Below are 26,582 nucleotides of genomic sequence, written 5' to 3' on the forward strand. Positions count from 1 at the left end.
TTCTGCTATCTAAACCATTTTTTACAGCTTTTAAAGTCACACAATGTTTGAGTTAGGCAGGAACACATCATTGTATCTTATTTTTGATTCCAGTTTTAAAAATAAATATAAGGCAACCAGCAATCAAATGTCCTGTTTTTTTCTTAACACTTATTTTTCAATACTGTAGTTTTCAAACTTGAACAAAGACGCATGCAAACAGTATGATGTGGTATAGTTTTAAAGCCACTACAGTATAGCCTGTGGGAAATACATTTATTTGTACAGCATCAAAGCTTAACTTGTTCAGAGTGCCTGACTGTAAAAAGTTAAAAGGAACATGTCAAAATATTTCCAAAAGAATCAGAAGTGAACGACTTGATGGATTCGATAATAATACAAAGATCATAACGATAATCATGCAATCCAACTGAAAGAAGGACACTTAAATCAACATGAAAAGACTGTATATAAATCAGTTAAAAACACTTTTTATGTCTTGTTTTATGCAATTTTATAAACGCAACATGCATTTACAACATGCTATACAGAAATAAAATCATGTTTTCTACAGGTGTTAAGCAGATTAGCAGGTTGCTGACAAAATAGCAGACCATCCACTAACTGTCCACCACTGCCCAGGGATATAACTTTAATATAAACGAGACCTGTACCAGGTTCAGTTTTATAAAAAAAGCTTATTTTGAATTAATCAAATCCCAGGTGTGAGTTCATAAAGCCAGTATTACGTACTATCCCTATGTCTGCGAAACACCATGATCATCTACTGTAAAGCTTTCAGTGCTTTGTGTATATTTCAATCGCAGTGGGGGCAGGGTGTGTGGGGAAAGGTTTAGGCTGCAGTTGAATGATCTTTTGCAGCTTGTGCATGCTTACATAGCTCCCTTCTTGAATTCTCATTCTCATTCTTGACTGTGAAAGCTTTAGAGAACTTTACATTTTTATTTTCCACAAATTGTAAATATGATGTTTACATTGGCGTTTTTATAAATTTTTCACTTAAGCGTATGGAGTAGTGTCAGCTGTCAAGGAGAGCTCCCTTCTTCCCCCCACAAACAGACTGATAAGGCAATTTTGAAGTGTTAACTATCCAGCCATTGCAAGCCACTGCAAGCCTTCCTCCTGATGGTAACTGTAACAAATTGTCATGTTTCACATTGTTTCGAAATCATGATGTTCTCATCAAATCTAGGGTTTGATGTTTTTTTATTTTTAAACCATGATCTTGACATGCAGGTGTGAATTAGAGTTAACAGCTTCAGATTTAAAAGGTTATTATTAATATCTTCAGTGTCACATTAACATTGGAATGTTCTTCCAAGTGTAAAAAGAGGCGATACACAATGTGTCTCTTCTATAAATGTTCTTTTTATAGACTGTCCAAGATAATGTATTATGAATAATAACTTCCATGTCGCATTAACATTGGAATGTTCTAACAATGATTGGAAGAGGTGATACACAACATGTCTCCTCTATAGCTCTTCAGTTTACAGAAAAAGTCCACCAGAGTCACACAACATTGTCCAATAATACTGTTCTTGTGTCTAATTTCTAGTTTAGCAGGATACGCCCATTGTTTAATGGGCATGACATTACTTACGTCTATATAACTGTACAACACAGGTTTAAGTCAGAGTGTCTGTTAATAAAATAGAGCACCTTCTAATACAGTTAACTACTGCATGATTTCTTTATCTGTTTCAGCTAAATGAGGTGAATAAAATCAGTCAGAATCTCGGAGTGCCAATTGTAAAAATAACCCTTCTTCCCTCCTTTGTTTAATTTAAAGAATTTTGCGAAGAAATCCTTAATCACAATACCATCACTTAATTTATCCAGATATACAAATTCATGCCAGAGCCAACAACAAGCTATAATACGGGACTATTTTTATGTATTCATTATATAAGAAACAAACCAAAAGTAATACTCTGATCGAGTTTTGAACCATTGGGTGCAGTGCTTTGTCCATTACCACTACAAGGACAATAAAAGTCTTTTTTTTTAAAAAGAAACGGATGTCAAAATGTTTCTGAAATGTCCACCTGTGATATTTAGTTAGTATAATATTTAGTTAGTTACACGATTCCATATTCATATAACTATCAAGTGATGTTAAATCACTACAACATTTATCTTTTTAAAATAACAGCAAGTGGTTTTCTTATTACGTATTCTTAGAAAAGTATAAAACGTTATAACTTTTAATGAAGTACAGAATATCAGCTTAATAATGTTAGAACAAGCACATTGTAACCAGAACCTATGCGAGTTACCAAGTTAACAACTTTGATGCATAAAATATTTATGCATAATTAAAATATTTATGATGAAGGTGGAAGGTTGTGTACTTTTGTCCAACTGAGCAATCTTGCTTTTATAAAATATATCGACTTTTTAATGTTTAATGATTAGCATGCTGTATTACTAAAAGTCTAAAGAGTATGCAACTTAAATTCTTAATTGGAAAAAGACTTTCCCTCAGCAGTGACCGGGATTCAATACCGGGTGTTTTCTGGCGACAGTTCAAATGCTGTACATGGGATGTTAAGCTTTATTAGCTCCACCTGGCGGTTTTACAAGGTGCTTCTGGATACTATTATCATAACGTGTGGTATGATGCGTTAAGATGCGGTATGATGACCCATGCCTACCGCATTTTGACGCAGAGTACTTTGCAAAATTTGAATGGCGATCTGTATGTATACGAAAACCAGTTTCTATCTTGTAACTTGGACATAGTTCAGAGAATTTAGAATGTATTTTTTTAAATCTTTGCAGTGTGTATGTCCTATGAATTAAATTAAACTGTAACGACTTATACCTTCTTTTAAAAGAGAATGATTGATATTTTTCGCAAACTGTCTTTCACTCATCCTCACCAAAATATAATCCAGGTCATGCTCATACCTAACCTTCTATTAAAGTGTGTCTTTATTTTTGAGACACATCAGTGTTTTGTATATAAATGAGACAAACCTTTTTGCCTGTTGATTACCCCATGTCTAATCTAGGTCTGTAGGAATAAGGGGGGGGTAATCAACCGCTTTGTTTCACTGAATTTCTTAAATAATTTTGTGGTATGTAAGTTAAATTTAATCTTTAACTTATCAAAGGTCATTAGTACATCCTCCTTATACAGTTCTCCAAAAGTTTTGGTTCCCTTTGTTGTACAAATTTGTGTAAGCTCTCTTAACACCTGAACTTGGCATTCAATATGGCCCCATGAGTGCTGCAGCCTGTTGCAGCAGCTCCGGTTACTTTGTGATTTGTGTGTCTTTTTGTTGTTACTACCGGGAGTTACATTAGTTTTAGTTTGGAATATCGTTTACTTTCGTTTTTGTTTCTGTGTTTTATTGTTCTCTCTGAGTTATGACGGTCTCTGAGCAACTTTTTAAACCAGCGTGTACTATGGCAAACCGGGGTCTTTTGCACCAGAGACCAGCCCTTCCACGTTATGGAAGTTGGCAATGTTCTCGGGTGAGCGATTGAAGATCCCCAGAGAACTAATACAACGCAGCAGAGGCTGTAGATCCGGGGCAACGTGTCGGGCTAAAAAAAGAAGGTACAAACCTTCTTTACCCTCCATCATAATGGGGAATGTACGATCTCTTGCCAACAAGATGGAGGAGCTAGCAGCATTGACGAGGAGCCAGTGGGAATATCGTGAGTCCTCTATTATGTGCTTCACAGAGACTTGGTTGAACGAACTGGTTCCCGACGCTAACACTACAATAGAGGGTTTTCAGATGGTGTGTGCGGATTGGAAAATCAAGGATAGCGGTAAAAATAAAGGAGGAGGGCTGGCAGTGTTTGTGAATAACAGATGGTGTAACTTTAATCATATTACTGTAAAAGAACAGCTATGTACCCTGGACATTGAGCTACTAGCAGAGCCTGCGGCCATATTACCTACCTAGGGAGTACTTGCATGTTATTGTTGTGTTGGTGTATGTCCCCCCCTCAGCCAACGCAGCCTCAGGTTGTGACGTCATACACATTGTTACAGCTGGACTACAGACTCGTCACCCACAAGCCATGTTCTTGATAACTGGTGATTTTAATCATGTTTCGCTCTCCTCTACTCTGCCTACTTTTAGTCAGTTTGTTAAATGCCATGCTAGAGATAATAAAATTTTGGACTTGCTGTATGCTAATGTCAACAATGACCACAAGGACAGTGAGGAGATGGTCAGCTGAGGCTAATGATGCACTGATGGACTGTTTTGAAACGACAGACTGGGAGATACTCTGTGAGCCTTATGGAGATGACATTGATGGTCTTACCCACTGCATCACTGACTATATAAACGTCTGTGCTGACAGTACAGTGCCCACCAGGAAAGTGTGCTGCTTCTCCAATAATAAACCCTGGGTCACCAGTGACCTGAAGGCCATCCTAAATAGGAAAAAGAGGGCTTTTTGGGCAGGTGACAAGGAGGACCCGAGGCGAGTGCAAAAAGAGCTGAAGGTGAGAGTTAGGGAGAGCAAAGTGGCTTATGGGAGGAAAATGGAGGACAGGCTGATGGAGAGCTAAGTGAGAGAAGTGTGGAATGGCATGAGGAAGATCTCCAGATACAAGCTGTCCGGAGGCCAACAGAATTACTGAGACCTAGAGAGGGCCAATGAGCTGAATCTTTTCCTTAACAGATTCAATACAGGGTCCACTGTCCATTCACCCCACAGGCCTTCACCCCAAACACCCTCTTCATTTATCTCAGTCACCCAATCATGAGATCCCCTCCTACTCCTACTCGTACTCCATCTTCCCCTGCCCTCCTCGGCCTATCCATCACAGCTGCAGGGAAAGCAGCGGGTCCTGACAGTGTCAGCTCTAGGGTGCTAAAGATCTGCGCGGACCAACCTGGTGGAGTGCTGCAGTACATCTTCAACCTGAGCCTGAGATTAGAAAGGGTTCCAGTGCTCTGGAAGACATCTTGCCTGGTGCCAGTACCCAAAAAGGGGCACCCTAAAGTCTTGAATGACTACAGACCAGTGGCACTGACATCACACCTGATGAAACCTCTGGAAAGGCTTGTACTGGACCACCTCAGAACCCTGGTAAGTACAGTACTGGAACCCCTTCAGTTTGCCTACCGGTCACACTTGGGAGTGGAGGACGCTGTCATCTATCTACTACACAGAGCTAACTCTCACCTGGGGAAGACAGGGAGCATTGTGAGAGTTATGTTCTTTGATTTCTCCAGTGTCTTTAACACCATCCATCCCCCATTACTGAGAGATAAACTAAGGGCGGCGCAGGTGGACACTCCCCTGGTGTCCTGGATTATAGACTATCTGACCTGCAGGCCACAGTATGTACGGCTACAGAGTTATGTGTCTGAACAGATTGTTAGCAGTACTGGGGCTCATCCACAGGGGACTGTCCTTGCTCTATTCCTGTTCACTTTTTACACCTCTGACTTCAAGTACAACTCCGAGGCATGTCATCTGCAGATGTTTTCGGATGACTCTGCAATTGTGGGGTTTATTAGTGAGGGGAGGGAGGAGGAATATAGGAGCTTGATTACCAATTTTGTGGAGTGGTGTCATCTTAACCATCTCCAGCTAAACACCAGCAAGACAAAAGAAATGGTCATGGACTTTTGAAGGAATAAGTCTCAGCTGAACCCTGTTTCCATCCAGGGTGAGGGCATATAGGTGGTGCAGTCCTACAAGTATTTGGGTGTACACCTGGATGATAAGCTGGAGTGGTCTGTTAACACTGATGCCCTGTACAAGAAAGGTCAGAGCCAACTCTATTTTCTTAGAAGGCTCAAGTCCTTTGGTGTGTGGAACAGTGCTACCCATTTTTTATGAATCATTGGTGGCAGCAGCCATCTTCTACGCTGTTGTGTGCTGGGACAGCAGCATCATGACAAGAGATGTAAATAGGCTCAATAAACTGATCAAGAAGGCTGGCTCTGTGTTGGGGCTGACCCTTGACACCCTCGAGGTCACGGCTGAGAGGAGAATGCTGACCAAGCTCAAAGCCATCATGAACAATGCCTCTCATCCACTACATCGGACTGTTATTGGGCAGCGGAGCACTTTTAGCAACAGATTGCTCCAGCTACGGTGTTCAAGGGAACATTTTGACAGGTTCTTCCTCCTGGTGGCTGTCAGGGTGTATAACACTGCCCTAGGCTAGGACTGTTAGCGTCACGAGTGACCCACTGAGGAAATGGGAAGACGGACCCTATGCGGTACCTAAGAGGCTAGACGAGAGGTGAAGTCCGAGTCGAGTTCCGAGGTTCGTAGAAATAGGTAGCAGAGTATGTTTCCAATCCAGAATAGGGCAAGGCTGAATTAACTGGCAAGTACTGATTAAACATGATTAAAGTGAATACTTGCCATTCTTTAGCATTTATGTTTTTGAATGAGATAAAAGTGACCCACTTCCAAACTAATTTCTTTCTTAGTAATGGCTCAAAGATATAATTGCTAATTCTCCTCTATGCATTCTTGTCCACAACTATTGAGGGCAAATCATCATTCACATCAAGTTTGTCATCAAAAATCTGAATTTTCATTGCTCTAAGCTTCTTACTTCTGCTGTATTCCACCATTTATGGTGGGTTAATTAAAAAAAAATCACTAAAAAATGAAATTATGTTTCTTAATCTTATAAGTAATAAATGTGTATAAATCATTCAAGATATGATTAGAAAATTGAAATATTTGTATATAAAATAAAAAGTTAATCACTGAGCTTTATCTCTTATTTTACCATTTCAAATATTTCATGCCTGGGATACCTTGACTTTGCTGCAGTACACAATGCTGTAATTATTAACTTGTAGAATAGTGAGGATTTCCTTTGTATTAGCTTTGGAATTAATGTAAAAGTTAAATTGAATATTTTCATTCTATGATTCCTATGGCCTTGGTGTGAGAATCATTGTCCTATTTATTCCTTGCAAACCCGGATGCATCTTGCTATTTCTTTCTGATAAAGTTGCTAAATCACAATATTTCCTCCAGTACTGGAACTTATAGACTAGGAATGTAATGTAGTATATTTGTTCATTAAAATATGTTAGCTATTATTCTGTATGGAATGAATGATGATTGGCCAAACCTGAGACATGATAAGATACAAACAAGTTAGGTAGAGAGCTTATCTTTGTTTATGCAAAAAGAGCAGTGGCTTGCTATTGTTAGGATTGAGTCTGTATCCAGAGGGCTCTATAAAATTAGTATTATAACTCTTGATAAAGTAAATATTTTCTTTGGAATAAGACATTTTTATTCCTTAACAAACTTATGCAGTCAATGTTTTCATCTAACATACTTGTATAGCTGGGAATTTTATCAAAGCATTGTGAGTGAAGTACTTTGCTCAAGGGTACAATAACAGTACTCCACAGGGGATTTGAACCAACCACCAGCCAGTTATGTCTCCAGAACTCTAACCACTACTCTACACTGCCTCAAGTGGCAAAAGCCTTGCATTATTGCATCTTATTACAGTAACATTTTCTGAGTTTATATAGTGAATATTATGTATCAGTTGCATTGAATAGATGCTAATACTTTATACTTTGTTTTGGCTTAGTCTGTTGCTGTCACCTTACCTTAAAGAGGCCTGACATAGATCAATACATTTGATGGAAAGTAACAATCAGCCCTATTAAGTGACAAAGGTTTACTCTGTAACAGCTGGGCTGGCGGGATAGGAGAGCTTGTCTGACTAATGAATCGTGAAACAATCAGGCAGTAGCCATTTGTGTTTAGATCTGTAAATATGGTGTGGTACAAGTGCCAGACCATTGCTGGCACTCCAGCTGGGGGCACAGATGGTCTGGATTCAAAGCAGCATAGGGACTGTTATCTCTGCAGTCCCATACTGCACCTCTGCTGTCTCTAAGTGACAACTTTACTTTCACACAAAGTTCTCAATTGCCCTGTATTCAGCATTCCATACAATTAAACACCCGTGTGCCCCGCATGGGACTCTTAGGAATCTCACTGAGGTCAAAAAGAAAAAAAAAGAGAGGAAGAGCAATGTCTTCCTACTATTAAAATGCTTGATCACTTAATTAACCTTGGAAGACTATTAACTTTGATGGGGTGGTACTGTAGTACAGTAGAATAGCATGCAATGAATTTCAGCTGGTAGACTTCTTTGTTGCTGCAAAAAATTGAAAGACATAAATGGACATTGATACTTTGTTACTAAGAACAGGATCTGATCATTATTCCTGGATAAAAATCTAAAAAGCTTGAAGCATTTGTGAGAAATGAAATGAAATTAATTAAGATGTCTTGGAAGGCCATATAAAGTTTCATTTTGTGAGATTCTAACAGTTTAATACTCAATCTGGTAAGAGATAAGGTATATCTTTAAAATAACGTAATATCCGTTTGCCATTTTCTTATTTCTCTTGTTTTATTTTAAAAAATCAGACAAACACTTAATCCAGGAAATATATTTTTAGAAACATATTTAATTGTCACTACTGTGTTATCTTAAAGAAATCTGAAAACTACATTAAAGAGGAATAACTAATCTTCATATTATAAATAAAATACAAAGAGAATTGCATTAAATAGCTATCCTTTTAAATAGTGAACAACCAGGACAATGCTTTGTGTTGTGGATTTTGAGATTGAAAAGCATTGAAAATATATATATATATATGTGTGAAATATTTTATTATCTAAAACAAATGCACCTAGTGGGAATTTGTTCCCCGCGGGAAAACAGCAGTATCTTGTTTTATATCTCTTAATTTGCTTTGGCATAAAAGAGTCATTAGTCAATCAGAACAAGAGTGGGTGGACATGGCCCCCACTTACTCCACTAATGCACATACAGTAGCTACATATTGAAATATATTGGTGAAAAATACAGAGATTAAATAAAGAACTGGAATGATAATATAAAAAAGACAATGTAATATATATGAGAGAGTTGTACAATAGGATGATGGGTCATTTTGCCATTTGATTAGCATATGATGATTATATAGTTCACACGTAAATGGCTGATCTTTTGAGATTGGTTCTAAACATTAATATCAATGTGTCTACTCATTAAAACCAAGAACTTCCAGCTCACATCTGTAATCATGATCCTACTAGACCTGGTACGCTTGTCTTTCAAGTTCTAATAAATACAAAATGCAGGAATGGAACTTTTCGCAACGTTAACTGTCATGACCCAGCACAGAGGAGGGGAATTACTTAACTAAACTGTCAGATCCAATAAAGCTAATAAAGGGATCAGATAAATGTTTATTACATTGTGAAAAAAGATCATTTCTATACAGAAATTGGGGATGACCTTTACTGATAATTTGTTGCTGCCTTTTTATATTGGATAAATCAAGGCTGCTTGATTTCTTCACGGCTGCTGCAGTTGGACTCAGCTGACAGTGGATGTAAAATATTCCCCTTCTTCTTTTATTCCAATCAAATCTCTTATGACCTCCCTAATCAAACCTTTACCTTACTCTGTATGGATAAAATGTACTTGAAAGGACACTGGTCTGTTCAGAATCAAAGGCAAATAGTAATTATTCTGCTGTGCCGTTTTGGACTGAAATTGCAAAAATATTAAGTCAATTTTGCCAATATTGTAATATTGTTCAGGTTCTGTATACTTTAAAACATTCACAAATTTTGTAGTGACTGAAGGACAAAGACCTTTAACTAATGTTGTTTATTCCACACCAACTGATTAACACTTCAGTAACAGTTAAAGGTCACATTCCCTTTTTGCATACTTTTTATGTCATAAATGTGACATAATACACAAATGTGATAATAAAAGTAAGAAAAAGGTAGTTGTAAGCTTGACTATGTTTGCATATATAAAACTTACACAGATTTGCCTGTTTTTATCATAATACAATACTGCCAATCCCAACGAAAGAGAGAACCATGCCTGAAAATGTTCCTCAAGCTGATAGACAATTGTGCCAAAGCTTGCTGGAGTTCAGAGGGTTTGAATACTTAAGCAATTATGTATTTTCCATTTATTTTATCTATTCTTTATGGTTTTTTTTTGCTTTGAATGTATGGTATACAGTACGTTGCATAAAATAAGTTACAATTGCAACCTCAAAGTGTCATGGGTGAAAGCTTTAATGCAAAAAAATAAAAACTGCAAGGGTCAGAATAGTTTTGCAAGGCGCTGTATATACTTTTGTTGATAAAAACACTGTCTCTCATGTAGTTTTGACTTAAGCATTACCTCACTCCACTTTCCCTCACTCTTCAGTTAGCTGAATATTGAGTGCTGCTTGCTTAACTAATGAACTCATCAACATGAGTGTCAGTAACGCTACTGCTTGATTATATAGCTAAAGTGTGTTGAAAGATCAAATGACTAAGATTGTACTTTTCTAGGATGGGAAACGCTAAAAGTGAACACTCAGCCAAATAGGAAAATGAAAAAGGAGGATGAAATTTCAGATTTACCAGACTTTCTGTGAAAAAAATAGCAAAAAGTGTGGTAAACGTTTCTTAGTGTTCAGTGGGAACACTACAAGATCCAGTAACTCAGAAAAAATTGGAATTTAGTTTAGAGCCAACTTTCACTTATGAAAGAAAAAAAAATTCACAACCAAATTTTGTTTTCAATAAAAAAATATATTTATAGAGCCTGAAATTAATTTCAAACACAGAAACTTTGGCAAGGGAGACACACACAAAAAAAACATAATGTGTAGGGCATTAAATGTGCTTCTATTTGAATTTGATTTGAAAACCTATTTACTGTACTATTTGAATATAATACTATTTGAAGCTATTTTCAAATACTTTTGTAAATTATTATTTAAAAATATTTTACATATCTTATTTGCTTGCTCAGGCTTACTGGTGTGGTTTCTTTATTGCTTTATGTTTTGACCCCTTAGTCAAATAAATTTATCAAATCCTGCTGAATGCCCATTTGTTTATAAGCTACTCGTAAAATCATACTTTAAGACCTTGAATCATAGCGAATTAAAATTATGACAACTGTGAGATCCAAGACTGTACAGATATAGCCATTCAAACTGCGTGGTTAAATCCAGGCTATAGGTTGCCGCGGCACTTGATTCTCTCGTGGCACTTGTAGTGCATTTGTTGTTAGTGACACAATTGCTTAATTTGTCTTCTGTGCATGTTTAAATCAGCTTAATATGGAATTGTGGTGCCGTTGCGGGTTGCCTTAGCGGCTGCACACTCGCGTGAAGAATTTGCTGCAGTTCAGGTTGGGCATCGCCACTGGGGGATGGACTGAGGGTCAGCCGGCTGATCGCTAGCTGACCTTGGACATGAAAACAGTTCTGTAAAGAGTTAGTAAGCACGGATGTAAATAGTTGTGTTGTTGTTTAGCCCTGTTTCTCCCAAGACCTGTATCCACCCTAACCTTGTGTGCCTGTTCCCATTGCTGCACTCATGTATTCAACCCATTGATCAAGACTTTTTATGGTCTCTGTTGCTCTTACTGGTAAAGGGAGGTTTGAAATAAAGTAGTGCCTATGCATCCAAATAGGAATGTAGTCCTGTTTATTTCCTGCAGGAACCCCTGAGATGCTACAGGATATTAATATGGAATTTTACAACTGAAGTAAGACACAAGATGTGAAAAGGGTTAACCTAAGTCAGTTCTGCCTGAAGATTAGACTTCTAAGCAACAGGAGTTTATGGCAGGAAAGGGGGTTAACTCAAAGGATTCCAAATGCCAGCTAGGAAAACCCCTGGGGACTTAATCCCTGACCATTTGGCCAAAAGGCTGTAAACTGATTAAACACGTAACTTCCCCCCTTTACCATAATAACGAATGATGTCCGAAGCGGCAAGGAAGGACAATATAAACCTAAAGTTTGTACCGGCACCTGGTACGATATTTCAAATTTGTTGTTTCTTGCGGGAAACAAGACTTCGGCTTTATTGTTCCTTGTGTCGCGGCAATGCTTGTTAATAAGACAGAATTAAGCGTTGGTATGCTCCTAAAAGAGGCCCCATCTCACCCTCCATCTCTGTGGTGCAGCCACAGAGAAAGAATTCATGCAGGCTGATTTAAGATGTTTTCTTTTGATAAGAAACAAGCTCCCAGACGGGGTTGCAATTAGCTAAGCCTGGCTATCATGATCAATGGTCATCCATTGGCGCCTATCAGTCTAGGGAGTGCCGAATGGACATCTGGACTGCATTCCTAAGTGTCAAGAGTAAGTGACTTATATCTCACCTTGACCAACCAATCAGGGACTGGCAGGGCGTGGTAATACCCCGTGGGTCTCCAATGCCCGCCAAACTCTCAACCAATCAGCACACATCTGGTCTTGATCAAAAAGGGAGCGCAAGCCCAGTTCTGAGCTCTCCTTGGCCATTTTCGCGCATCCTCAGAGACAATCACGTGACAACTGCTGTTGTCTGCAAAAGGACTTGGACTTCGTTCTAAGCGCGAGGCCGAGGATCCCGTACATACTCAGAATTCTACCAACGTGAATGCTCCGCTTGATCAACGGCAGCCTACAGTTGGACCCTCGTCGACAACCTGAATAGCTTATTCAGAACCAGCGCTGGACCGGGAACGAACCAGCTTCTTCCCAGGCAAAAGAGTGACTTGTGAGGACTCGCGGTCACACTGCATAGAGACTTTCTACTAGCCAGCAGGACTGCTGGTAGATCCCCCCCGAGCAACGACTGCCCTGCGTGCCGCAGTCAGATTCCTCTGCCCATCCTACTCCGAGCTGCACCTTGACTGGTTGGCCGGTAGCCAGAGGACGCCGACACAACGCCCATTGGACAACCGCTGGAACAGAGGCTGCAACAGCCTGTCAGCTGGTTTGGTGTTCGTGCCGGGAAATTCCAAATCCAAACACAGTGGATAAGTAAACCCCATGTTCTACATTGCGTCTCGAGAATTCAATTGTACCTCAACATAAGTTGTTATCAATTTAATTCATTAGTAATATATTTACTTCCGAGTAGAGTAACAGTGGGTAATAACACTGATTAGCGATTTGGTAACCGAACGATATATATTGACATATATTCTCTGTTGTGTATCTCTTTGTGTTTGCATCTCTGCGAGATTATATACCTTGTATATTGATAACCCTCACAGTAAGGTCTACCGCTCGTATCCAGGCAGACTAGTATATGTTTGGTGCACAGTTTATATTAATAAATGTACCTCATGTATTGAACCCGTGTGTGTGCGTTGTTAGTAGTTCTGACGATTGATTTTCTAAAAGCCCCAACGAACAACCTCGTGATTACTGCTACAATTAATAATTGTCTCAGTAAACCCATCAAACCGCTACATTTAATGGCGTCCCTGGATGGACCGAGTTTAGAATGAAATGAGAATCAATCGTACAGAATAACTGATATTGCTGTGAGTTCAAGTTCAGCACAGCACCGCGGCTTCTATACGCGAATACCGGGTGTGCTGATAACTGCGTAAAGAAATTCCCCTGTTTTCTAGCATTTAGTGTAACACGTGCTGATTGGAAATCCATCTGCTCGGGTGTTTAGATTCCATACTGCATTTTGGTTAAAGAAAAAAAAGTAATACTCTTAAAGTTTCTCTCACGTAATGACAATGGCTGCTAAAATGTCTGAAGTGGAGTAGCTTATAAGTACTATTTCTAGCGACGACAATCCTGGTTACTGGAGCGGTATCGAAAAGTTTAACTTTGATGATATTGAGAAGCTGCAAGTAGATTTAGTAGCTAAGGTAGCGAACCAGCTTAACACAGGAGGGTCCATGAACGCAGTTCAGGTCCTATCGAGTTTCGCCTTAAATCTAGCTAAACAGCTGGAACTGTCTTTGTCTGAGCTGACAAAGTTTCAAAAGCTTCAGGGAAAGCTAGAAAGATATAAGGCGGAGCGAGTTGAGTTGTTGGATATAATCAGAGAAAAGAGAGTGAAAAAAAAGGAAAGTGAAGACAGACTCAGGGAAGTTCTAGGTAAATTAGATGACTTGTCTGCTAGAGAAACTGCGGCTGAGGTAGCTAGGTGAGACCTGGAAGCGAGCTTGAAAGAAAAAGAAAAAGAAATTGAGAGTTTAAATGAGCTCAGCCAGAAAAGGCAAAAGGAGTTAGATGCTGCCGTACTGGAAGCAAAACAGGCTAGATCCCACTTGCATGCCAGCCCACCTAGCAGCCCGGAGCGCTCACCCAGCGTGCCGGGAGGAGGTTTCTCCCGGCCAGGGTCTGTGGTCGGATCGGCATGGGGGAGATCGCCGAGTCCTGCGCGAGACGCAAGGGGGATGTAATTCAGGCATAGACCCCCTGCTCCTGATCATGGCCGTCCCCCTGCCCGTGGAGAAACCGTAAAAATTAACCTCCACTCCCTGAGGCAGTTAGCCAAAGATGTAGAAAGGTTTGACCCATCAGTGTCAGGGAATAATGTGGAAACCTACATCGGTGAGCTGAGATATACTTTGCAGTTTATGCCCGGAGCGTCGAACAGGAAAAGGCTATGCTAGTAAGGAAAACTACAAGCCGAGCGGTCCACGAGTGGATATCTAGACAAGGACCGGAGGTCTGTAATAGCTTTGAGGAGTTGTGTCAGGCAATGATCGGAGAATTTTCGGCTTTAATCGATCCCATAGCTGCCGTGGCCGCTGCGCACCATATTAAGCATGAAAAAGCTGAAGCCCCTCGCGACTATTATGAGAGGCTTAGGCGCACTTATTTTGCAGGGCGGAATGAAGAGGGTTGTGAAGAGAACGTGAATTTCAAAGGTTTATTCATTGCTAATCTGCATCCCTCAGTCAGGAAAATGATTGTGATGCACACTGATGCAAAAGCGATGAAAATGGCTGACATTAGAAGGGTGGCTCAAAAAGCCTGGGGAGCTGAAGTCTCTGCTTCCTCAGAGCGAAAACCTGCTAAAACGGCCGTGTTCGCCACTAAAGCCAGCAGGGTTGACGACTCGCCTCAGCTCGAGGGAGCTGAGGTTCCTGAGCCCGCTAAGCCCCGGCGCAAAATAGGCAGGCAGGACCGCACTAAGCGTCAGAGCTGTTGTGAGCGCTACGGGGAAGGCAAGGGCTCAGGCAGAGCCTATCATAAGGCTGGACGAAGGGAGTCGACTGCAGCCCGCCTGGCCAGGCTTGAACAAGCCCTGCTTGAGAGATCAGGACAGGGTAAACCTTCCGCACCGAATGCCGGAAGCGTGAATGAGCTTAGGGGGATCCATCCCAAGCCCCTCCCTCAGTCTATCTGATTGGGTGGGAGGGTTCCTGCCTGGAAGAAGGCTGTGACTCTGAGTTGGGCGCTGACCCTGCCCCTGAAGTCAAAGAAAAGGCAGGCTTCCAACAATTCTTAGGGAATCTCAGCCAGAAAGGCAAAGCAAGGCGTATTTATATCAAGGTTTCTCTTGAAAACGTCTTAGATAGAGAAGCACTGATTGACACTGGGGCTGAAATTAGTTTGATGTCAGCCGATCTACTCAGCGAGCTCAAACGAGTAGCGAAAGGAAAAGGCATCAGACTTAAGGTAGAACTGTGTAAGATAGATATTTCCAGCTATACCCAGGATCATGCCAGGATCACACACCGAGTGTGGGTGGCACTTAGGTTCGGGCCAATGAATGTGGTGCATCCTGTTTACGTCTCTAGGTTTAAAACAGAGCCACTACTCATTGGCCAAGACCTGCTTGACAGGCTGGAGCCTCTGGTGGACTGCCAGCGTGGAAAATTGTGGGCTCAGGTCAAAAACCCTAAGCCTGTCATACAGCAAAAAGGGGGGTTCAGTGGTTATGCTGTGATCACACAGTGCCCACTGAACACTATAGCTGAGTTGGAGGTTCCACCTGGTTCCTCTGGACGAGAAATAAATGTCTCTTCTTGCTTTCCAAAACTACAGGGAAGTCCTGCCCAGGCCAGCACTCCCACGGTCTCCCAACTACAGGAGCAGTGCTCCGAGCAGCTGCTTGACCCGCCAGGTAAAGCACACCCCTTTTTCATCCCTGAAGAAGAGTGGATCTCCCTGTCCGGTAATGAATGGGAGTCCTTTCTGTGCACCCTGGTACCTCAGGGGGACCAGGACTACCACCCCATGGTGGTGGGAGGGGTCCAGGTGGCAGAAGTGCAGGTTGATGATGTAATTCTCAGCCTCAGCTCTGAGAAGTCCATAATCAGTGAAGGTCTGTTCAAGGACCTGTCGCAAAGCCGTCAGGTGACCCTAGTGACGCAGTCACAGGTTCTGTGGTGGGCACCCCCACCTCATAGGCCCATTTGGAGCAAAGGAAGCTGTATAGCTTCCATCTCCATCGGAAAAAGGAAGTTGTGTGCTGTGGACACGGGTGAACCCAGATGCCCACTCTCTAAGCGGCGACCCCGAGAACATTCGGTCAGGTCAGACGATTCCTCAGGCCTGCCAGGTAGTAAATGAATCGGACCTGATCGTTCCTGCATCAACAGCAGGGTTTCCGGTACGCCTTGTCCTGAAGAAGGGACAGAGAATGGATGCTGAGATGGTTTTCTTCCAACCATCAGCTCAGTTTATCAGACTGAACCTAGCAGTCTGTGGTACCCCAAAACTGGAACAGAATGGCCGAGCCACTTGCCTGTTGGTGCAGAACATAGCAAAACAAGATGTCAAAATCCCTGCTCGCACTGACATGGGACTGGTAATTGACAATGGTTTCTATGTTTTCGAACTGGCCATCCCGGTACTGGGGCAGCTCCCTGGTCCCTTGGCCAGGGAGGGGGGAACCGAGCAGGTGTACTACACCTACCCCCGGCGGATGATTGCAATTATGCCAATAGAGGGATTCTGCAACCAGGAGGTGTGCAGGGTGGACCTTAGCGATAAGGATGAGATGGTTGTGTACACAGTACACGCAGGTGTTCCGACGGACCACTCAGCCGAGAGTTCGACCCGGGATACCGCCATGCCGTCAAAAGCGGGGTTCCTAGAGCAGGTACAGGAACAGGTTGGTAAGGCAGATGCCCTGGAAATGGAAAGCCAGCGTCAGCAGCTGCGTCAGATCTTCCAGGATTTCCAGGAAGTGTTTGCACGGGATGGCTATGACTGCGGGGTGACTGATTTGCACACAGTGCGCATTCCTACGGCCCCTGGCGCCCGTCCAACCTATGTCAGGCAGTATCGCATTCCCCTCACGGCATACGAGTCCATAAAGCAGACATTGGATGCTCTACTAGAGCGTCAGATCATAAGGGAGTGTAACTCCACTTATAACTCCCCACTGTGGCCGGTGCTGAAACCCAATGGTAAGTGGCGTCTGACCATTGACTACCGGCAGCTGAATAAACAGGTTCCTTTGTCACGATGGCCAATGATCTACCTAGATCAGGAGTTAGCCAAGGTGACAACAGCGAAATATTTCACCACAGTGGATGTGGCCAATGGGCTCTGGACCCTTAAGGTAGAACCGACAGACCAGTACAAACTGGCCTTTTCTTTCGGAAACAGGCAGTTCACCTGGAATCGATGTCCCTTTGGGTATTCCAACTCCCCAGCGGAGTTCAACATATTTCTGCACAAAGCCATGAGTGATGCAGCCGCCAGGGGCAACCTGGTCTATGTGGACGATATTCTGATGCGGAGTCAGACCTGGGAAGAACACATGGCCGAGATCAGGCATGTGTTGGCCCAGCTCTCCCGTGCAGGGGCCAAACTGTCTCTGGCTAAGGGACAGTGGTTTAGGACCCAAGTGGAGTACGTGGGACTATTGGTTGGAGCCCAAGGCATACAGCCACAGTCCAGCAGAGTCCAAGCTATCCAGAATATGAAGTCGCCCACTAACCTGTCTGAACTGCGCAGCTTTCTGGGAGTATGTAATTATTCCCGGCAGTTCATTGAGGATTACGCTGAAATAGCAAGGCCCCTCCACAAGCTGTTGCAGAAAGACGTGCCCTTTGAGTGGGGGCCTTCCCCAGAACAGGCTGTGATGGAGCTGAAGCGCAAACTCGTTAGTGCTTGGCCTACCCTGACAAAAATAAGGTCTTCTACCTTGAAGCAGAGTTCTCAGAGCACTGCCTTGGGGCTGCTCTGAGTCAGGAATATGACCAAGAGCGAAGGGTGGTGGCGTATGCCAGTCGAGCCCTGAGCCCAGTGGAGCAAAAGTTCTTGGACTGCGAGAAGGCCCTGTTGTCTACGGTCTGGTCGGTAGAACACTTCCATAGTTATGTTGGGGGACAAAAGATCATCATCGAAACATGCCACCAACAGGTGACATTCCTGCATAGCCAGAGACTGAAAGCGGGCAGGGTGTCAAATAACAGGATTGTGGCATGGATGATGGCCCTACAAGGCTATGAGATAGAGGTACGTTATGCACAGAGCAAGAAAATGTACCTGGGACAGGGCCTGGCTTTGGGCCAAGTGTGTCACGGCTGTGACACTGACATGGAAGCTCCAGAAATGATTCCCGCTGCTGAGCTACCGAACAATCATCGGTACTACGATGAGAACGTGGGCCAGGGCTTACCCATGGCCTCGTTGACGGTTGCTCTTTTCGCCACGAACAGCAGGTGCTAGCAGGGGTAGGAGTGGTTTACTGGAGGAAGGTGAAGGGACACTCCCAGGTGAAGGGACCCGACAAAGACGGGAATGATGAGGCCGACCGGCTGGCCAAATCTGGCGCCTTAGAGGGTGAACCCTGGCAGTTCCAGCAGGAATGGCTACCCCCAGAAACCGTGGGTGAGGTCAAGGCGGTCACCCGAAGCAGGGCTAGACAGGATGTCGGAGCTGACCCTCAATCTGTAGTGCCTGGGTCACAGGGTTTTAACACCGATCTTGCGGAAATGCAGAAACAGGACCCAGCAATTGGGCAAATGTATCAGCATATCGCTGACCCAGTGCGTCAACCTCTTTCGGAGCAGGTGCTGAGCCAGTCTCCGGAGCTGAAGGAGCTGGTAGAGGTGAAAGACAACCTAAAAATTATAAAAGGGTTGTTGGTTTGTTTACCAGTTGCGCAAGGTGTCCCAAAGTGGGTAGTTCCCCGCTGTCATCGGGGGGTCATGATCCAACACGCTCATGACAAACCCTGTGGGGGTCACTGGGGAATCAAGGCCACGTACGACACTATCCAGCAGGTGGCATTCTGGCCTCACATGGGCCAAGACATCGCTGCATATGTAAAGGGGTGTCTGACGTGTAGCCAGTTCCAACCATCACGGCCCTTGCACTGTGCACCACTCCAGAAAAAGGGCATGACATACCCCTGGTCCAATCTACAAATGGATTGGGTGGGGCCGCTGGTGAGGTCATCCAGAGGTAACAAATATTTCCTCACTGTTACGTGTGCATTCACAAAATGGATTGAGTGCCTCCCAGCACCCAACGACACGGCAGAGACAACTGCAGTGCTGTTGGTGAACCATGTGTTCAGTCGATGGGGACTCCCCCTAACCGTGGACTCGGATCGGGGAACCCATTTCACAGCTACAGTAATGGCAACCCTGTGGAATATGCTTGGGGTCAAGGCCCAGTTGCATATCTCCTACCACCCTCAATCCTCGGGCCAGGCAGAAAGGGCAAACCGAACAGTGGTTAGTATGCTCAAAAAGTTTGTCTCCACCAGCAGTAGGGACTGGGACATTAAGCTGCCCCTGGTTCTGATGGCCATCCGAGCCACGCCCCATTGCTCTACGGGGGTCCCACCTTTTGAGATGATGACAGGTCGGAAGATGACTCTTCCCCTACACTGTCTTTATGGGGTGGAGGACCTGAGCACGACGGGGACTGCTACGGCCCATCAGTATGTGTCAGACCTGCGAGCACATCTGCAGGAAACCTTTGCTTTTGCCCAGAACAATCTGGGAAGGAGTGCAGAGGGTAGGAAAGCATACTATGACCGAAAGGCAGTTAACCAGGAACTCCAAGTAGGAGACAAGGTCCTGTACTTCCAATTTACCAAACCCACAGGGGTGGCCCGGAAGTTCTTACCCAGTTGGACAGGACCCCACGAGATTGTCGATAAGGTATCACCGGTAGCTTATCGAATTCGGATTGAAAATGGAAGGCAATCTCTGGTCTACAAGTGGGTGCATCGCAACCACCTCCGGTTGTATCGCCCACCTCAAATGGCGCCGGAGGACACAGAATAGGGTTAAATGTCCAAACCTGATCAAAGAGGGGGGTGCCCCTTTGTAGTTGCAGGTAGTTAGGTACTGTAGTGTAGGTCCTGATAGGAAAATATATTCAAAATTATAGTGGAACTGTACCATGTGCCTCATCTGTGTTCCAGAATGGGAATCCTAAAACTGCCACGGCTGGTCCTGACAGTACTGTGGATCACCTCGACACAGCCCCTTGAAGTTGTGGAACTCGGTCCTCCTACCGGCATAGTCCTGCAGGACGCTCCCGGATTGTTGTTAACAAATTTCAGAACATATACTCAGCGAGTGTATGTACGGCTGGACCCACATGATGTGTTTCGGAAGCACATCAACATGAACAGTAGGGTGTCCTATCATGGTAGGCAGTGGGCTGGGGATACTGTATGGCATGCCCAGCTAGACACTATACACATGCTCCGCCAGCTGAGGAAGGCAACAGTCACCCAGGAGGAGATGACAGGCCTCAGCCACCCCAAAAGGTTCTTGGGAGTCTGATTGCTGCGGCCTCCACCGTGGGTTTACTATTTTCAGCGGGTCTGTTTGCTGCTAACACTGTCACCCTGACCACCCTGAGAAGGAAGGTGTCTGGGTTATGTAAGGAAATGCCAGAAATTTATGACAAGCTGTATCAACAGCAGCAGCGGCTGGAAAGCCTAGGGAAAACCTTACAGGGCACAATTTTAGCAGTAAACCTTCATGCAGCAGTGTTAAATAACACCCTCCACACCGTGGGCAGGATTGTCGACGTGTTACAGTGGGACTATGCTTATGTGCAACAGGTCAGAATGCTGATGCAGGATCTGCTTAGGGAGCTTAGTGCCACGGTAACTACCCTAGCCATGGGACAGATTTCAACCTACTTGGTTCCACTGTCCTTAGTAGAAGAAGTACTGAAGACAACCACTTCCGAGATTGTGCAGCCATTGCAAGTACATCTTGCATACAGTCTAGGCAGTGCCATTCCCATACATGTCAACCCCGAAGCCAAGGAAATAGGTTTCCTGTTGAACCTTCCCATCGTGAGTAGCAAGGATATGGCTTGCTACTCACGTTGGCCTCTGGAGGGGGGACATGCATGTGAAGTTGACCACCCCACCGCTCGTAGCTTACCAGGAGGATGATCCAAATTTGTACCTTGTTCCAAACCTGGAATTGTGTATATCAACCAAGGATATCCACTGGGTATGCCCAAGTAAGCCATTCCTTAGGGACACAACTCAGAGGTTGTGTGCTATCATAAAGGGGGCTGCCACTGAAAAGTGTAAAGCCACAGTGACGAGAAAAAGTGAGGTTAACAAACCCCAGGTTGAGCAGGTGGGAAAGGAATGGCTGGTCAGCACACCACTGTTAACGGTAACAATAACCTATGACAGACATGATACAGCTACTGAAGTGCAGCTACCCAACCAAACAGTTGTTCTACAAGTTCCTGAAGGAGCTATAGTGCATCTCAACGATTTAGCACTGTATCACCTGGAGTCAGAACTGTATGAAACGGAACTCGAGATTGTGGACGCTTTCAGAGGACACAGCGTTGACTTGGATGAGAGAATCCAAGAGACAGTAAGTCTTGAGGGTGTACAGGTAGTCGAATTTGTTCTCAACGACACAAACTTAAAAACTACACTGGTAGGTCGTTGTGGATCCTCTGGGGCGCTAGGAACAGTAAACGTGGTCATCTTGACACTGCTGCTGGGTAGCTGGATCATGGCTAGGGTAATGTGTTGGATGCTGTTCTCTTGTATCAAAGCCTTGCGGGGTAGTTTGAATGAGACAAAGGGAGCAATGGTGTATCACCGAAATCAGGTAACCACTCCCAAACGTCTGCCTGCTGCAGAGCTATCCGATACTGATAGTGAACTGCCGGAAGTTTAAGGTCTAGGGCTAATGATGATGCCCGATGCCTCATTTCTATGTACCTTATAACTGAGAGCAGGTATACGCAATGTTCTTTCCAACACTATTTCCTGTACAAATTCTCGAGAGGTAATGTGAATATTGGGTGGCAGAATCCACCGTGGTACAGACATCACTTAACTCTGTTTTTGTTTTGAAGGCAACAACACCTCAGGACCTCGTGACCTTCAAAAAGGGGGGATATGTCGTGGCAATGGTTGTTAATAAGACAGAATTAAGTGTTGGTATGCTCCTAAAAGAGGCCCCATCTCACCCTCCATCTCTTCATGCAGGCTGATTTAAGATGTTTTCTTTTGATAAGAAACAAGCTCCCAGACGGGGATGCAATTAGCTAAGCCTGGCTATCATGATCAATGGTCATCCATTGGTGCCTATCAGTCTAGGGAGTGCCGAATGGACATCTGGACTGCATTCCTAAGTGTCAAAAGTAAGTGACTTATATCTCACCTTGACCAACCAATCAGAGACTGGCAGGGCGTGGTAATACCACGTGGGTCTCCAATGCCCGCCAAACTCTCAACCAATCAGCACACATCTGGATCTTGATCAAAAAGGGACCGCAAGCTTAGTTCTGAGCTCTCCTTGGCCATTTTCGCGCATCCTCAGAGACAATCACGTGACAACTGCTGTTGTCTGCAAAAGGACTTGGACTTTGTTCTAAGGGCGAGGCCGAGGATCCCGTACATACTCAGAATTCTACCAACGTGAATGCTCCGCTTGATCAATGGCAGCCTACAGTTGGACCCTCGTCGACAACCTGAATAGCTTATTCAGAAGCAGCGGTGGACCAGGAACGAACTAGCTTCTTCCCAGGCAAAAGAGTGACTTGTGAGGACTCGCGGTCACACTCTGTGCATAGAGACTTTCTACTAGCCAGCCGGACTGCTGGTAGATCCCCCCGGAGCAACGACTGCCCTGCACGCCTCAGTCAGATTCGTCCGCCCCTTCTACTCTGAGCTGCACCTTGATTGGTTGGCCGGTAGCCAGAGGACGCCGACACAACGCCCATTGGACAACCGCTGGAACAGAGGCTGCAACAGCCTGTCAGCTGGTTTGGTGTTCGTGCCGGGAAATTCCAAATCCAAACACAGTGGATAAGTAAACCCCATGTTCTTCATTGCGTCTCGAGAATTCAATTGTACCTCAACACAAGTTGTTATCAATTTAATTCATGAGTAATGTATTTACTTCCGAGTAGAGTAACAGTGGGTAATAACACTGATTAGCGATTTGGTAACCGAACGATATATATTGACATATATTCTCTGTTGTGTATCTCTTTGTGTTTGCATCTCTTCGAGATTATATACCTTGTATATTGATAACCCTCACAGTAAGGTCTGCCGCTCGTATCCAGGCAGACTAGTATATGTTTGGTGCACAGTTTATATTAATAAATGTATCTCGTGTATTGAACCCGTGTGTGTGCGTTGTTAGTTGTTCTGACGATTGATTTTCTAAAAGCCCCAACGAACAACCTTGTGATTACTGCTACAATTAATAATTGTCTCAGTAAACACATCAAACCACTACACTTGCATGCAATAAACTCATCTGTTTAACTTCATCTTGGGATCAAGGACCTTATTCTTTCTGTTACAACACAACTAAAGGGTTACATACCGAATGAAATACTGTAACATACGAGTTTATATGTGCTCCTTATGACTATATTAAGTTTATATACATCATAAAAAGCTATAATGTTTTAACCTTTTCTATGAATATTTGCGCTTGTTATCCCAGTAAAAAAGGAAACTTTTTAGAATTTGATGAATATGGAATATAATATGGAATCACATATCTAAAGAAATTAATAATGATACAATTATATTCATATAGTTCAAATTATCAAAGTAGTACACTTTCTTTGTAAACATCTTTTAATTTTTTTCACTGACAGACAAAGTTGATCAAAACTCATTCAAACAGGGTATTGTGTTAACACAAACTCTGCTTATCAGAGCCACTTATACAGATGCAGAAATTCAAAATGGGTGAGGTATTTCGCGGCATACCGCGACACGCCCACCGGGGTATCACGCGGTTCACGTGTGTCACGTGACTAACTATCCGGCGTCGCCTTGTAAAACCACCAGGGGGAGCTTAACCTCTCATGTACAGCATTTGAGCCTTTAATTTTGAACTGTGTATTATAGCCTGTTAATCATCAGTCATTAAAATGTTGGTATATTTTATGAAAGCAAGATTGCTCAGTTGGACAAAAGTACACAACCTACCTTTATCAGAAATATTTATGCATCAAAGCCTTTACTGAAAATATTACTAATAGTATTAATAATGGATGACTTTGGACAAGCTGTATACTCAAAGTATAATTTCTTTAGCACATTTGTACAAGCACTTGGAATCTGTCCAAGCCATACTTTGTCAGGCATTTTGTTTTAACAGGGCATTTAATAATTTCTAACTACGAAAATGATTTAAAATGCGACACCTATCATTCAACTAGAGCTTAAAATATCACAAGGATCCTCAAGAGCACAGCAAAGAGTGTATTAAAAAACACTTGTATTTATCAACGCTTTCTTTTCTTATGGAACCACTTCAGAGGGGTGTTCCAGGAATCGGCACTTTAAAGAAAAAAATACACACCAGTATTCCATTTCTCCCTAAACATTGTAAGCTTCGAAGTCTTTAACTAACTTGATACCGGAGTCAACAAGCATACTTTTAGAATTTAATTAAAAAGGAATATAATATGGAATCGCGTATCTCAAGAATTTAATAATGGTATGATTATATCCGTGTACTGCGGCAGGGCTGTGTAGGGCTGTTTCGCCTGCCTGTTCATGCGAGTTGTCTTGTAGCCTACTGGTCTAGGTGCGTGACTACCAACTGGCAGGTTGTGTGTTCAAATCCAGCTGGTGCTGGACTTTTCATTTTTATTTATTTATTTTTTAATCGCGTAACATAAACATATTACCGTATGCAAACTGTACTGTATAAAGTATGTATATGTATATTTAATGTCTTAACTGTGCCCGTTTAAGTATTGAATATTCATATCTAATTTTACCACTGAAGGGAAATCTTAGTAGCTGAGCATAAAAAAATAGGAGCATACTGTAACGCGTGTGAAGGCCATAAACGATATTAATTTTGGAACATAAACATACAGTATATGGCTGGTCTCGGTACTTTAAAGAAAACATACACGAAACATGGTTTCATTATGACCAGAATTGGTCTTGAGATATTTTTAACTTGATTTACAGTATTTGAGAGGTATGTCTTAACACCGATACTACAGTGCTTAAGTACTGCTCATGTATATGTTTCTAGGTTTATATTATGCATTTCATATGGTCAAATTACTTTTGAGCAACTAATAAGAAGCGTGAAACGGTAGGATTGATTAGAGATATCAAGTACATACAAGTCATTTCGTCTTGAAAAAATGTTACGAGTACATCATCTATCAACAATTACACAGGTTCTGTTTCCATATTGCGGATTTTGGTTACGTAATATTATTTTCTAGATTTCACGTTGTGAATATGATGGGATGTCTGATGGGATGTTTCTAAAAATCCATCCTCTGTAAAACATCTTCTCTAGTTGTCCTGCATATGTATTCGCTAATGAAGCTGTGTGTTCTGAGCCTGGATCTCTACATTTCTGTATGAACTAGCTTAGAGGGCTAAAGACAGCTTGTGTTTAAATTGAGTGTAAGGCAATTTATGCTTCTAAAGTCATGGTCAGCATTTATTTTTGTACTGTGCTGTAAACTTGTTCTGTGCCAAGTCACATTATTTTATAGCGTTTTTATAGTGTTATCAAATAGGGTGTTACTGTAGTTTACTGAGTCCCATGTCACATGGTCTGTGATTGAAACCTGTAAAACCGGTTTAATTCGTCACAGCCAGCACTCTTCAGGTGTGAGGGTCTTCTGCTCAGAATGAAACGCTAAAATGTTTGTGTATATTCTAATGGTAGTGGGGGCAGGGTGTGTGGGAACAGGTTTGGTTGAAATTGCATTGGAGATCTATGTTCTTCACACCTGAAACATTTTCTCTGAAAGCATTTTCTTCGCAGTTTAACCGATCTTGTTACAGCATGTTACAGTTTACTATTATTAACCATATTAATTTTAAGTGCTTAATGTAAAATCTTGTAAAAATATATTTTCATTGTTCAAATATACATTAAGTCTGACTATCATATAATAAGTTAAATACAAAACTAAAGAAAAAATAGGGTTAAATATAATTCAAAATATTTTGCTAACAATGTTAACTGTTTATGAATAATAAAATGTATTAACTAAGGAGTAGGATGGCACAGTTGTTAGTATGTTTTTTGTTTTGTTTCTTTTTCATAAATACAACAGTAGTACCTGATGTCTCAGTGGCTTTCAAAATTAAATTATGCATGCAAACCTGTGAACTAGAAAGATAACTAAGATATCCATCCATTATATTCCAAAATATCCATGAAATATACGGCGCTGAAATATGTGTGACGCAGTGGTCACCACTGCGTCACAACACACAGCTGCCAGCGCAACTCACCGTGCCCGGCCACCACTGCATCACACAGCTGCCAGCACACCTCACCGTACCAGGCCACCACAGCGTCACACCACACAGCTGCCAGC

Source organism: Lepisosteus oculatus, chromosome 3 (genome assembly GCF_040954835.1).
Source record: "Lepisosteus oculatus isolate fLepOcu1 chromosome 3, fLepOcu1.hap2, whole genome shotgun sequence".
Taxonomy (NCBI): domain Eukaryota; kingdom Metazoa; phylum Chordata; class Actinopteri; order Semionotiformes; family Lepisosteidae; genus Lepisosteus; species Lepisosteus oculatus.